Here is a 15,158-nt window from a genome sequence, read left to right on the forward strand (position 1 = left end):
GTTTTTAATCTTTGATCATTGTCCAACAAAGATTGCTGTATGTTTTCAATTTTTTCATCCATTGCTCGCATACTTTGTTTCATCTCCCCCATTTCTGCTTTAATATCTTCATGTTGTTGTCTCGCCTCATCTCTGTTATTATCAATTGAAATCTGGGTCTTTTGCATAAATTCTTGCATCACAAACAAAGATTCCTGGATGGTTTGAAGGCTCGGTTGAGATGAAGATTTCTCTTTTGAAAGCATGCTTGTTATTATCTTTTATTGGGAAGGAGAGTCTTGTGAAGGTAATAATAAAGTAAAAGCCTGCTTTTTGGAAGTTTTTATGGTTGTCATTTTAGACATGTTAGATAGGCCTCTAAAATCTTTCTTGAATAGCCTCTATTTGATTTAAGCTTAGATTTGTATATAATATACTTAATTTACTTAATTTCTAGTTAATATACTCTAAATATTATATCTCAGTTTCCAAAATTCATTTACCAAGGTTTACCAAATAGCAAATACCTTAATACAAATATAGCAATTTATATCTTATGTAGCCCCGAAAAGGACCGGCTGTTGGTCCCTTGAACCCGCCGCCTCCGTTCGGGCGAAGGGATCTCCGCAGTGGGCGGTGGCAGCTTCAAGGGACCAACAGCCGGTCCTCGTTGAGCTGAGCTTCCTTTGGCTTCCTTCGAGGTGGCAGGTGAGCTTTGCAGCTTTGCCTCGAAGGAAGCCAAAGGAAGCTCAGCTCAATGAGGACCGGCTGTTGGTCCCTTGAAGCTGCTGCCACCGCTGCCCACTGCGGAGATCCTTTCGCCCGAACGGAGGCGGCGGCGGTGGCGGGTTCAAGGGACCAACAGCCAGTCTTTCTCGGCGCTGCATTGTTGCAGCTTCTGAGGCCGCCTCCGCCTCCGGGCGAAGGGATCTCCTCGGTGGGCGGCCTCGGAGGCTGTAGCAACGCAGTCCCGAAAAGGACCGGCTGTTGGTCCCTTGAACCCGCCCCTGCTGCCGCCTCCGTTTGGGCGAAGGGATCTCTGCAGTGGGCAGCGGCAGCTTCAAGGGACCAACAGCCGGTCCTCATTGAGCTGAGCTTCCTTTGGCTTCCTTTGAGGTGGCAGGTGAGCTTTGCAGTTTTTCCTCGAAGGAAGCCAAAGAAATCTCAGCTTGGGAGCGGGCCTGAAGCAGCAGCTGCCTACTCCGCCCCGCGCTTCGGCCGCACCGGGCAGCTCTGGTGGGCGCGGGGCAGCAAGGGCAAGCCGCGAAGGTGGCGCAGCCAAATGTGGGTCAAGGGGGAGGGCACTGAGCAGTAGCCATGGGGCGGTGGTGGGGCGGTTGGCTGCAAGGCACTGGCGGCGGCGGCTGGATGTGTTGCAGGACATGCGCTGGGCATGTGGCTGGCACCTCCATCCCGTCCCAGCCAGCGGGCCAGTGCCAGCCCCATGCCCATGCCCAGCGCAGTGCGAGCAATGTACTGCGACCTGATGTCGGTGCCACCGTCTTGGAGCTCCTGCTTGCAGCCGACTGCCCCGCGGCGTGTTGCAGGGGAGAAAAAAAAGAAGAGAGGAAGGAAGAGAGAAGAAAAGGAGAGAGAGATAGAGAAAGCAAGAGAGAGAGGGAGAGAAAACAGAAGTGAGAGGGGGAGGGAATGTGAAAGAGAAAAATGAGAAAATGATGGAGGGAAAGAACGAGGGAGAGGGAAACAAAACAAATGAGAAAGAAGGGAAAAAGGGAGAGGGAAGAGAGAAGTGGAAAGGAGGGAAGGAGGGAGAGAGGGAAAGAAGGAGAAATGGAGGGAAAAGGAAGGAAGGAAAGGAAGAAGGAAGGAAGAAGAAATGGAGGGAACAAGGAAGGAAGGAAGAATGAAATGAATGGAGGGGCGGAGGAAGGAAGGACTTTTTTTGGGGGGGGGAATGTTTTAAAAAATTTCTCTCAACATACATTCAAACAATACAATGTACCATCTAATTTTCCCTGAATAAAATGCAGTATTTTGTCAGTAACTAATATCAATCATCAAAAAAGTTGCAAAAATTTTTTTTTCTAATGTTGTCATCCAGGTACATACTTTTCTTTTAATTAAATTCCCTCCTTAATGTACCTTCAAAAAGTACATCAGCAATTATATTTCTAACTTATTAACCATTATGCCAAAGTGCTTCCTTCTTTCTTTATATATTTTTCTATAAATATTTTTATACATTTTTCTATAAACCAAGAAAACCTTGTATAGCCAGTCAGATGTTAACAAAAGAAAATTATAAACAAAGCATAAACATATATGAATTTCACACTTCTTCCCCCCCCCCCTCTAAATAGTACATTCCCATTTTGTTTTTTACGTTAAAATAAGGTATGTGCAGTGTGCATAGGGATTTGTTCATAGGGTTTTTTTATAGTCCGGCCCTCCAACAGTCTGAGGGACAGTGAACTGGCCCCCTGTGTAAAAAGTTTGGGGACCCCTGACTTAAACTGTTGTTACTGTCTGTTATGCCGGCTTCACGTTATAAGCCCCCAATTAAGTCCAAAGGAGAAATTCAAACACACATATTTGTAAAGTAAACAAAGTTGGTTTATCAAAAGGAAAATACTGTCCAAAATGCACTTTTAATCAGCCAAAGTGCTCTCCCACAAACCACAAACTTTGAAGGCTGTGATAAGCCAAAACAAAAGCAAAACAGATAAAGGCGGCTGTGAAGACGTCACAGCCACCCCCCTTTCAAGAGTCCTCAAGCAAAACTTAATTGTAAATTAGTCCAAGAGTCCTGTAAAATCCTGAAATAGTTCAGAGTCCTTGTACAAACCAGACATAAAACACAGTTCTCTCTCTTTCCAAATGGATAAACTTCCACGCTGAGAGGCAACAATGCTGGCAATTTATCAGCAGCCCCATTAGCCTAATTGCCCCAGACACAGGTGTTCTCCCTTATTTTCTATAATATTTGCGCAATTGTTCCTTCCTTGACATCAACCTACATCTGCGAACATCTATGAATGCCTCCCCTTCTGAATCTACCGATGATAATGATGATGATGGTTCACTAATGGGGTTATTAGCTAATGGGCTGCCTGTAATTTCCTCCTCCGTTGATCCTACTTCACTTCCAGAATCTTCCCCTGACACAGATGCTTCACTGCAGGAAGCTATTGGCAGTAAAACCGGCCTCTGATAATGTGAGGATTCTCCCACATCAACCCCCACAGTCTTTGGAGCAGGAGCTGGCCCAGAGCCAACCACAAAACTGTCCAATCTTTTTAGTCCATAAATATAGAGATTATTGTTCTGATAGTATCCTTCTTGCATAATAATGTTCAAATTTCAAACTTATTCCAACTGACAATCAAAAAGAAACAAAGTAAAGTTCCATGACTGAAGAGAAATTCAAGATGGATCCTGTTCTGTCGGGCTCTCTGGTAGACTCCTCCCAAAAATTCACAGGTACAAATTTCAGACACACACATGTTTGAAAATTCAAAACAATGTTCTTTATAATGAAATTTCACTTAAACTAAGCCCTCTTTTGTATAGCAAAGAGCACTCGTCTCCAAACAAACTGGTAATTTGTACAAGTCCCTTATCAGTTCTGTGATACTTAGCTTGCAGCTGTGAGGCAATTCACAGTCCTTCTTCCTTCACAAAGTGAAACACACTTTGCTCTAGTTTAGTTTCAAAGCGGGGAAAATGAGCACACAAAAGGTCAAAGTCAGTAAAGCAGTCACGAAACACAATGATCAGATAATCCTCCACAATGGCCAAACCCACAGGCTGCTATTTCTAGCAGCCTCACTAATTACCACAGCCCCACCCAACCACAGGTGGCCTCATTTTCTTTGATAATAATCTCTCAGTTGTTGTTGTTTATGCATCGCTCTCCGCATGCGTGGCTGTATCATTAACTCTTGTTCTGAATCCAAGGAGGAGCTAGATAATTGATCTCCTTCTGAGCTGTCTGCCACACTCTCCTCCTCCCTGTCACTCATGTCTTCTTGGTCAGAGGAGCCTTCATCATCAGATTCCACCAGGGGCAAAACAGCCTGCAGCATGTGGATGTCTCCCCCACATACAAAGTCCTTGGGGCAGGAGCTGGGCCAGAGCTAACCACAACAGATCCTGGGAACGAGTATAATCCAAATTTCAACAACTGTTCCAAGACTCATAAATAACGATTCAGTGTCCAAACTCACTGTCCAGGATAGGGTCTCAATCACAATTAATCAATTAAATCTCAAGAAAGAAAGAAAAAAGTTAATCCACTATATAGTTTTAGCCTCTTCTATCTTCTCCTCTGTTCTAGATTCCGATTATCTTTTTTACAACGTCCCTTTAAGTCTGTAATGATGGCGTCACCGTGTGCCCAAACTGCCAATCCGCTGTTCTCAAATTCCGGCTTTCACCAGCTCCCGATCACTCAAATCAACTATAAAGTGTCACTCACTCTTTCCAGGGAAATCACCTGGCTCGCCCTCAACCCATTGCACTAAATACTGGAAGCAATCATCCACCCAACATGAGTCCTGGATGGCGTGGATCATGATGTCAGGCAGGTGATCCCGAACACAGGATGCAGGCAGGATGGGTACACTAGGATGGAGCTGGCAGTCAGGACGAACAGGAACCAAGAGGGAACGATGAAACACCGGGTATACTTGCATGTTGGCAGGCAGGATGAGACAATATGCCACAGGATTGATGACCTGCTCGGCAGGGAAAGGGCCCATGAATCATGGATCTAATTTTCAATGGGGCAACTCCGAGGATCTACTTTGTGGATAGCCACACCTGATCCCCAACGGCCAACAGAGGGACGTCTCACCAGAACCGGTCAGCAAATAGCTTGTAATCCTCCTTGGCCTTGAGCAGATATCGTTTCACCATCTCATGCACCACATGAAGTTCCAAGACAAAGTCCTCCACCGCCATGACCAGGGAATCTAACAGGGTTAGTGGAAAGATCCGAGTATGGAACCCGTAATTGGCACAGAAGGGCGTGATTTTTATGGATGTATGATGGGAGTTATTGAAAGCGAACTCGGCCACCAGCTCCCGATCTCTCAAATAAAATATAAAGCGTTACTCACTCTTTCCAGGGAAAGGTCCGCTGGTATTTATAAATTTAAAAGTTTAAACTTGTCTTTTATTCTTGTTAAATCACAGCAGTATTAAGTTCTGGTTCATGAATCTCCGCACGTTCCAGCTGTCAATTTTTATTTCGTTCCGTCACTCGCCCTTTCTAGTAATTTTAGTAAATCATGGGATTCTTCTTTTGTATCTTTCTCTATCCTTTGGTGATCTGTTTCCTCCAATCGACTTCTAGTTGAATTTTTGACTTCCTCCTACGTGGTCATTCTGTTATGGCCAGGCGCCCGCCATAGCTGATACCCAATTCTTTTTCCCTGGAGCTGCGGGACAATGCTTGTTTGCCGAGGCCGTAGCGATCTACCTTTCAGACACCAGGAGACCCCCTGTTCTATGATCAGACCCTCCAGGTCTGATCAGACCACAAAAATGTGACCTCCAGGGAGAAAAAGGAGGTTCAGGAATGGAGTTCTGTTCCCTGCCTCCCATCACAGCCTCGTTGCCACCTGGAAGTCTCAAGAAAGGAATTTTTAAAGGGAGCACATTTAAATAGTGAGGTTGTTGCAGATATTAGTGAGGCCCCACTAGTAGAGGATGAGGAGATGTTCCAAGGGGAATTTGTTGTAAATGAAGTGCATAGAGTTACCAAACCATCAGGTGCAATTAGTGGAAATAAATAAAAAGAGGATTCATTTTCTTGTGGTGACTCGACTGTTAGAGGTGTTGATTTGGGAAAGAGTAAGGATGTGGTGAAACTGATGAGGTGTCTTCCAGGGGCCACTGCCAGCAGGGACAGGAGGCGAATTACAAATATTGTGAAAGCTGTGAGTAAAGTTAATAACATTTATGTGGTGATGCATCTTGGCACAAATGATTTGTCCTAGAGAAATGTTAATCTAATAAAAAGATGTTTCCAATGTCTTAGCATGGAGCTGGGTAGAATAACTGATTTAGTGACTTTCTCAGAGGTGTTACCAGTTTGTGGTCAGGAAGACAAAACAATTTGTATTGCAGATATAGTCACAATGTTAGTAGGTGGTCTAATAGGGAGCTGTTTAAGAGGGATGGTTTGCATCCATCATACAGAGGTACCCAGGTGCTTGGTGAGGAGTTCAGAACATGTTTGGACAGGCATTTAAACTAGGTAAAGGGGACAGAGATGTAACCGATGTGGATGATTCCTGTCCCCGACCAATGAGGATAAATCAGTTTGTTGAAGTTTATGAAAAGGGAGCTGTAAATGAAATAGATGTAGTTGTCTTCGGCTAATTTGCACAAATGCTCGAAGCTTGAGCAACAAGCTCTGTGAGTTAATGGCCATAATATCTAGAGATAATTTGGATCTGGTTGCAATAACTGAGACATGGTTTAAGGACTCCAATGAATGGAAATATCCATACCAGAATATACATTGTGTAGGAACTATAGAGTAGAAAGAAAGGGAGGTGGAGTAGTCATTTATGTTAAGGAAAGTCTAAAAGCAACACTAATTAAAAATACATGTAAAGAGCTGGAGACTCTGGGTTTGCATGCAAACTAAAGAGGGTTCTGTCATTAGATTGGGGTGATCTGTAGGCCTCCAGGGCAATCTGAGAATTATGACAACAAGATAGTGGATGAAATTACCCAAATGGCAGTAAAGGGAGATATTGTGATTATGGGTGATTTCAACATGTCTGATGTTAACTGGAACATCCCTAGTGTCCTTACATGCAAAAGTAAGAATATAGTAGAGGCCTTTACAGGAGCAGCACTGGCACAGCTGGTTAAGACACCAACTAGAGGGGAGAATATTCTATATTTAGTTTTTACAAATGGAAACTGGGTTTCAGAGATTAAATTTGGAGAAAACTTAGGTTGCAGTGACCACCTATTATTTATTTATTTATTTATTTAATTTATTAGATTTGTATGCCGCCCCTCTCCGAAGACTCGGGGCAGCTCACAACAGCAATAAAAACAATATAACAGTGGAACAAATCTAATATTAAAAACATATAAAACCCTATCATTATTTTTTTTAAAAAACCAAACAGCAACATTCATACCAAACATAAAACAAAGTGTAAAAAAGCCTGGGGGAAGGGTGTGTCAACTCCTCCATGCCTGGCGGTATAAGTGAGTCTTAAGTGGGGGCAGTTCTAATCTCCAGGGGGAGTTGGTTCAAGAGGGCCGGGGCCACCACAGAGAAGGCTGATCCCCTGGGGCCCGCCAAATGACATTGTTTAGTCGACTGGACCTGGAGAGGGCCAACTCTGTGGGACCTTATCAGTTGCTGGGATTCATGCGGTAGCAGGTGGTTCCAGAGGTACTCTGGTCCATTGCCATGTAGGGCTTTAAAGGTCATGACCAACACTTTGAATTGTGACCGGAAACTGATCGGCAGCCAATGCAAGCCACGGAGTATAGAAGAAACGTGGGCGAATCTTGGAAGCCCCACGATGGCTCTCGCAGCTGCGTTCTGCATGATCTGAAGTTTCCGAACACTTTTTAAAGGTAGCCCCATGTAGAGAGCGTTGCAGTAATCGAACCTCAAGGTGATGAGGGCATGAGTGACTGTGAGCAATGACTCCCTGTCCAAATAGGGCCGCAACTGGTGCACCAGGTGAACCTGGGCAAACGCCCTCCTTGCCACAGCCGAAAGATGATGTTCCAATGTCAGCTGTGGATCGAAGAGGATGCCCAAGTTGCGAACCCTCTCTGAGGGGGTCAGTAGTTCCCCGCCCCAGGGTAATAGACAGACAGATGGAATTGTCCTTGGGAGGCAAGACCCACAGCCACTCCATCATGTCTGGGTTGAGTTTGAGTTTGTTGATACCCATCCAGACCCCAACAGCCTCCAGGCACCAGCACATCACTTCCACTGCTTCGTTGACTGGACATGGGGTGGAGATGTATAACTGGGTATCATCGGCGTATTTATGATACCTCATCCCATGCCCTTGGATGATCTCACTCAATGGTTTCATGTAAATATTAAATAGCAGGGGGGAGAGGACCAGCCCCTGAGGCACCCCACAAGGGAGAGACCTAGAGGTCGACCTCTGACCCCCCACTAACACCAACTGCAACTGACCAGAGAGGTAGGAGGAGAACCACTGGAGAACAGTGCCTCCCACTCCCAACCCCTCCAGTCGGCGCAGAAGGATACCGTGGTCGATGGTATCAAAAGCTGCTGAGAGGTCAAGAAGCACCAGGACAGAGGACAAGCCCCTGTCCCGGGCCTGCCAGAGATCATCCATCAACGCGACCAAAGCAGTTTCTGTGCTGTAGCCGGGTCTGAATCCAGACTGCTGAGGACCTAGATAATCGGCTTCTTCCAAGGACCGCTGGAGTTGGAACGCCGCCACCTTCTCAACAACCTTCCCCATAAAGGGAAGGTTGGAGACTGGACAGTAGTTATTAAACATGGCTGTGTCCAGGAAAGGCTTCTTGAGGAGGGGGCGCACAAGTGCCTCCTTATAAAGGGCCAGAAAGGACCTCCTCCCCAAGGAGGCGTTGACAATCTCTTGGGCACAGCTCCGTGTCAACTCTCGGCTGGCCAAAACCAGCCAAGAGGGACACGGATCCAGTAGACAGGTGGCGGAACTCACAGCTCCAATTGCCTTGTCCACTTCAACAGGTGTCACCAAGTCAAACTCCTCCCAGACTGATGGACAAAGACGTTACCCCCAGTCACCTCGACTGACCTGTTGTCAGCCGATACTGCTATGCAATTGGAGTTGAGATCAGCCCGGATCCAAGCAACTTTATCAGTGAAAAATGAGTTAAATTCCTTGGCACTACCCTGCAAAGGCTTCCCATCTCCCCCTGATTTAGAAGGGAGCAGGTCACTCTAAACAGAGCGGCCAGGTGGGATTCCGCTGATGCAAACAAGGCGGCATGGTACGCGCATCTTGCCGTCTTGAGCGCCACTTTGTAGGTCTTAATAAAAGCTCTTACAAGTGTTTGGTCAGATTCAGACTTACTCTTCCTCCATCGGTTCTCTAGACGTCTCTTCTGGCGTTTCAACTCCCGGAGCTCCTCATTGAACCATGGAGCTCTACGGGGTCTAGTGCCACAGAGAGGTCGCAGTGGCGCAGTTCGGTCAAGAGCCTCCGCTGCAGCTTTGTTCCAGGCCTCAGCAAGAGACTCTGCTGAGCTGTGGACGAGTGTATCTGGTAAAACACCAAGCACCCTCTGAAAGCCCTCAGGGTCCATCAGGCGTCTGGGGTGGAACCTCCTAATCGGTTCTGCCTCCCTGCGGGGGAGATTGGAGCCAGGAAATCAAGCCACCATAGAAAATGGTCTGACCATGAGAAAGGCAATGTTTCTAAGCCCCTTAGTCTCAGACCATTATTCAATTGCTCCGAGAGGAATATCATGTCAGGTGTGTGTCCACCCTCATGAGTTGGACCCTGCTGCCATCTTGTACTGGGATTGGGTGGCGGAGGGGACCCGGCAGCAGCTGGCAGCCCCCAGCATAGCAGTGGAAGAGGAGGTGAAGCTCGTGCTTCGGCTACAACTGGGGCGAGGCCGGGCCCGTCGCCTCTGACTCCAGGGGGCAGCCCCAGTGTGGCAGCGGGGGAGGAGGATGCGAAGCCAGCTGCCTGGGGAAACGACGCATTTGAAAAGCAGCGCGTTTGAAAAGCAGTGCACTTTTGAAATGCGCCACTTCTCCGGGCAGCCGGCTTCACTACCTACGCTGGGGCTGCCCGGATAAGTGTGAGCTTCGCCTCCTCTTCTGCCGCCATGCTGGGGATTGCCCGCCACCGCCAGGTCCCCTCCGCCACCCAATCCCAGTACAAGACGGCGGCAGCCCGCATCAAGATGGAGCCGGCCACCGTTAAACAGATAGGAAGAGGGGGGAGAGAGAAAGAGAGGGCAAGATGGGGGAGAGAGAAAGAGGGGAGAGAGAGAAAGGGGGAGAGAGAAAGGGGGCAAGAGATGTGAGAGAGAAAGAGGGGGGAGAAAGAAAGAAAGCAAGAGAGAGAGAGAGAAAGCAAGAGATAGAAAGAAGAGAGGAAGGGAAAGAGAGAGAGAAATGAGAGCAAAAAGGGAAGAAAAAGAGAAATGAGAAAATGATTGAGGCAGATAATTAGAGGAAAGAGAGAGAAACAAAAGAGAGAGAGAAGTGCAGAAGAAGAAGAAGCAGATGGTAAAAAGCACTCAATAACAGAGGAAAAAACCCCCAGCCCTCACCTGTTTTTGGAAATGGTTCAAGAGTTCACACACACACACACAAGGGAGGAAGAGACAGGAATGGAAAAAGAGAGGAGAGAGGGAAGGAATGGGAGAAAAAGTGAAGAAGAGGGAGAAATGAGAGAGAAAAGGGGGAGAGATAGGAGAGGTACCCAGAATTTTTTTCCTATTTTGTTTGTTTGTTTGTTTGTTTGTTTGTTTTTCTAAGCCGCCCAGTCCCAAAGTGACTGCTGCTCAGACACTATACTTTTCCACCCACACCGAAAAAAAATTAGAGGGAACATTGGTCAAAACAATGGAAACTGCAGTTTAATGTTTCCAAATGTAAAATAATGCACTTGGGGAAAAGGAATCCTCAATCTGAGTATTGTATTGGCAGTTGTGTGTTAGCAAAAACTTTAGAAAAGAAGAATTTAGGGGCAATGATTTCTGAGAGTCTCAAAATGAGTGAACAGTGCAGTCAGGCAGTAGGGAAAGCAGGTAGAATGCTTGGCTGCATCGCTAGAAATATAACAAGCAGGAAGAGGGAGATTGTGATCCTGCTGTATAGAGTGCTAGTGAGACCACATTTAGAATACTGTGTGCAGTTCTGGAGACTTCTCCTACAAAAAGATATTGATAAAATTGAACGGGTCCAAAGATGGGCTACAAAAATGGTGGACGGTCTTAAGCATAAAATGTATCAGGAAATGCTTAATGAACTCAACCTGTATAGTCTGGAGGACAGAAGGGAAAGGGGGAGTGTTTTTCATAGGAAAGTGAACACAAGGGGCACAATCTGAGGTTAGTTGGGGGAAAGATCAGAACAACGTGAGAAAATATTATTTTACTGAAAGAGTAGTAGATGCTTGGAATAAATTTCCAGTAGACGTGGTTGGTAAATCCTTCCTTGGGAAGCAGAGAGGTAACTGCTTGTTATTTAAGCAGAACATTTTCAAAAAAAGTAAATAAAACAGAAAATAAAAAGGGAGAAAGGAACTTGTCAGGAACCTTGGGAAGAATACCTGCTGAGCCCTGGTAAGTTTGTGGGGTGAGTTTCTTGCTTAATTACTAATTCAGCTTTTTAAAGCAGCCACAAAAAGGGTCCCCCCCCTTTTTCTAAGTTTGCCCTCAGCACATGTTTTGAGGGGGGGGGAGCTTTCTGCTGCAGATCCCCTGCTGACTCATCCCTGATAGCTGGGAGGAAATAGCTCATTCTACCTTGGGAAGATATAATCCTAAAACAAATAGAAAGAAAAAAAATCCAAAAAGTAAACTAAGACCAAAACAAAAATTTGAACAGCCCAAAGGGCTGTGGTTTATTTTTTTTTTTAAATCAATAGAAATGAGTAAGGCAATAAAACTATCAACCTTATCAAAACCATCAAAAAACCATCAATATCTAGAATAGGAAGTTAAATATCATTCTTGTTTAAAAAAAAGTAATTTGTGTACTAATAACAGTAAACACATACTAATAAGAAATGGAGATACATAGCCGGCAGATGGAGGGGAGCTTCCCAGTGTTTTGCATTAAGTGTCACATGTATGACTATCTGCCTGCTAGACAGAAGTCTTGGGTGTGTGATCGGTGCAATGTGCTCCTGGCTCTCAGGGAACAAGTTCTTTCCCTTGAAGCCAAGGTAGCAGACCTGGAGAAGCAGAGAGAGATAGTGAGGCAGGAGAAGATCTTCAGGGATGAGTAGGAGTATTCCACTCCATGCTGAGCAGCTCTCCAGCTGCTTTGGAGAATGGGGATCTTGGTCAGGGAGAACATGAATCTGTGGAAGAGGGACAGGCTACCTTGGTTGGGACCCCTTCCTTGGAGGATGTGCCCATATCCTCTTGCACCGAGGATACTTCTCTACGGGTGGTGGGAGGGGGGCTTCTTGTAGTGGGTGATTCGATTATTAGAAATATAGAGAGATGGGTTTGCAATGGAAGTGTTGACCGCATGGTAAACTGCCTGCCAGGTGCAAAGGTTGCGGACATCACGAGGCATCTAGACAGGCTGATAGATAGTGCTGGGGTGGAGCCAACAGTTGTGGTACATGTCGGTACCAATGACATTGGGAAAGCTAAGCGGAAGGTCCTGGAAGCCAAATTTAGGTTGCTAGGTAGAAGATTAAAGTCCAAGACCCCCAAGATTGCATTCTCAGAAATGCTACCTGTTCCATGTGCAGGGCCAGCTAGACAGGCAGAGCTCAGGAGCTTCAATGCGTGGATGAGGCAGTGGTGTTGAGAGGAAGGTTTTAGATTCATTAGGAACTGGGAAACATTTTGGGACAAGCCACATCTGTATAAAAGGGACGGATTACACTTGAACCATAATGGAACCAGACTGCTGGCGATTAATATTAAAAAGGTTTCAGAGCAGCTTTTAAACTGATCTGTAGGGGCAAATCGACAGGAGCTGGGCAGCTTCCGGTTCGAGAAGGCGCACTGCCAAACATGGAGAGTAGAAGTTATGCACACATTGGTGAATCAATAGGAAAACTAAATTTTAATAGTCAAGCAGAAGGACATGGTAGACCATCTACAAATTCTACAGTCAAATTCTACAGCTAAAATCTACAGTCAAAGAAAATGCACCAGAAAATTATATATAAATGTCTGTACACGAATGCTAGAAGCCTTCAAGCAAAAATAGGGGAATTGGAATGCTTGGCGAAAGAAAATAATATTGATATTATTGGTATAACAGAAACCTGGTGGACAGAAGAAAACCAGTGGAACACAAGGATTCCAGGTTATAAACTGTATAAGATGGACAGGAAAGGGAGGAATGGTGGTGGTGTGGCCTTGTACATAAATGAGAAGTTAGAATCTCATGAACTCGAAATTCAAGAAAATTCAAACTCACCCACAGAAACATTGTGGATAAAAATCCCAGGACAGGAAACTAATCTGATGTTAGGGATCTGCTATTGCCCTCCCAGCCAAACCCCAGAGGCAGATTGCTATATAGAAAATGAATTTAAGGTGGCCTCAAAAAGAAATAGGGTAGTCATAATGGGGGACTTCAACTATCCCCGAATAGATTGGGTAAATTCTTGTTCTACATATGTAAGAGAGAGACAAGGTTCCTTGACATGTTAGCTGCTTATTCCCTTGAGCAGATGGTCATGGAATCAACCAGGGGAAAGGGGATCCTGGACTTGGTTCTAACTAATGCACAGGATTTGGTTCATGATGTCTTTGTAACCCAGCCCATAGGAACCAGTGATCACAACACAATAACCTTCAACTTAACCATGGATAGCAAATTGTCAGTGAAAACTAACACAGAGACCTTAAACTTTCACAAAGGGAATTTTGCCAAAGTGAGGAAAATAGTAAAGAAGAAACTAAAAGGAACAGTAAAAAAAAAAGTCAAATCCCTCCAAAATGCTTGGAAACTGTTTAAAAATATGTTACAACAGGCTCAACTAAAATGCATTCCTAAAAGAAGAAAGAGGACTGGAAAGTCCAAGAGGATACCAGTATGGCTTACAAATGAGGCAAAGGAGGTTATTGGAAAGAATAAAAACTCATTTAAGAAATGGAAGGCTCTTCCTACCAAGGAGAACAGGAAGAATCACAAACTCTGGGAGACTAAATGCAAAGCGATAGTCAGGAAAGCCAAGAGAGATTTTGAGGAGCATATAGCAAAGAATATTAAAAATAATAACAAAACCTTTTTTAAGTACATCAGAAGTGGGAACCCAACCAGAAAAACAGTTGGGCCACTCTATGACAATGGTCAGAAGGGGGTAATCAGAGAAGACAAGGAGATTTCTGAGAGACTAAATTACTTCTTTGCCTCCGTTTTCACTGAGGAGGATAGAGAGCATTTGCCTGCCACTGAATTAGTTTTCCCAGGGAGGAAATTAGAATAATTAAACCAGATAGAGATAAACAAAGAAGATGTTCTTGCATGCCTCTCTAAACTAAATGTCAACAAACCGCCGGGTCCAGATAGCATCCACCCTAGAGTTCTCAAGGAACTTGTGTGAAATTGCTGAACTTCTAGCTAAAATATACAATCTTTCTCTAAGATCAGGCACTGTACCTGAGGTTTGGAGGGAGACAAATGTAATCCCGATCTTCAAGAAAGGATCCAGAGGTGATCCAGGAAACTATAGACAGTCAGTTCAACTTCAGTTCCAAGTAAAGTAATGGAAACTACAGTGGTACCTCAAGATACGAACTTAATTGGTGCCGGGAGGAGGTTCGTAAGGTGAAAAGTTCGTAAGATGAAACATTGTTTCCCATAGGAATCAATGGAAAAGCAATTAATGCGTGCAAGCCCAAAACTCAGAAACCGGGAAGCCGGCCGCCACCACCAAAGGAGGCTTGAGCCTCCCTTTGCCCCACGCTGCTTCGCCCTGCCTGTTGTCCTGGGTGAAGTGCTGGGGGGAGGGAGTCAGGAAGGTCCTCCTGCTCCCTTCCCCAGCCAAAAACACAAAGACAGGCAGGGCGGAGCAGCGTGGAGCAAAGGGAGGCTGAAACCGCTGGCGGCTTCAGCTTCCCATTGCTCCGCGGGAGCGGCAGACCGCCTTTGTATTTTTGGCTGGGGGGGGAAAGCAGGAGGCGCAGGATCGGGCCGGCGGCGGGCGCGCCGTGAGGTAGCAGGTCGGCATCCTGGGCAGCGGGTGAGGAGGCGCGGCCGAGCGGACCTGGCTCCGGCTCCGGCTAGACCTCCAGCGAGAATGGGGCGGGCAGTGGGCGCGGCGGCAGCGGTAGCGGTGAGGGTGCGTCCGATTCGGGAACATCGGCGCGGGAGGCAGGAGAGGACCGGGCGACTGGAGCAGCAGCGCGGCTTCTTTTTGCCTGGGAGGGAAGGTGAAATGCCGGCGGCTCTAGCAGCTGCTACGAGCGGCATTTCACCTTCCCTTCCAGGCAAAAAGATGCCGGGGAGAGGGGCACGCCTTCCGCCTGGGAAGTCCAGCCCCATCATC

Source organism: Erythrolamprus reginae, chromosome Z, assembly GCF_031021105.1.
Source record: "Erythrolamprus reginae isolate rEryReg1 chromosome Z, rEryReg1.hap1, whole genome shotgun sequence".
NCBI lineage: Eukaryota > Metazoa > Chordata > Lepidosauria > Squamata > Dipsadidae > Erythrolamprus > Erythrolamprus reginae.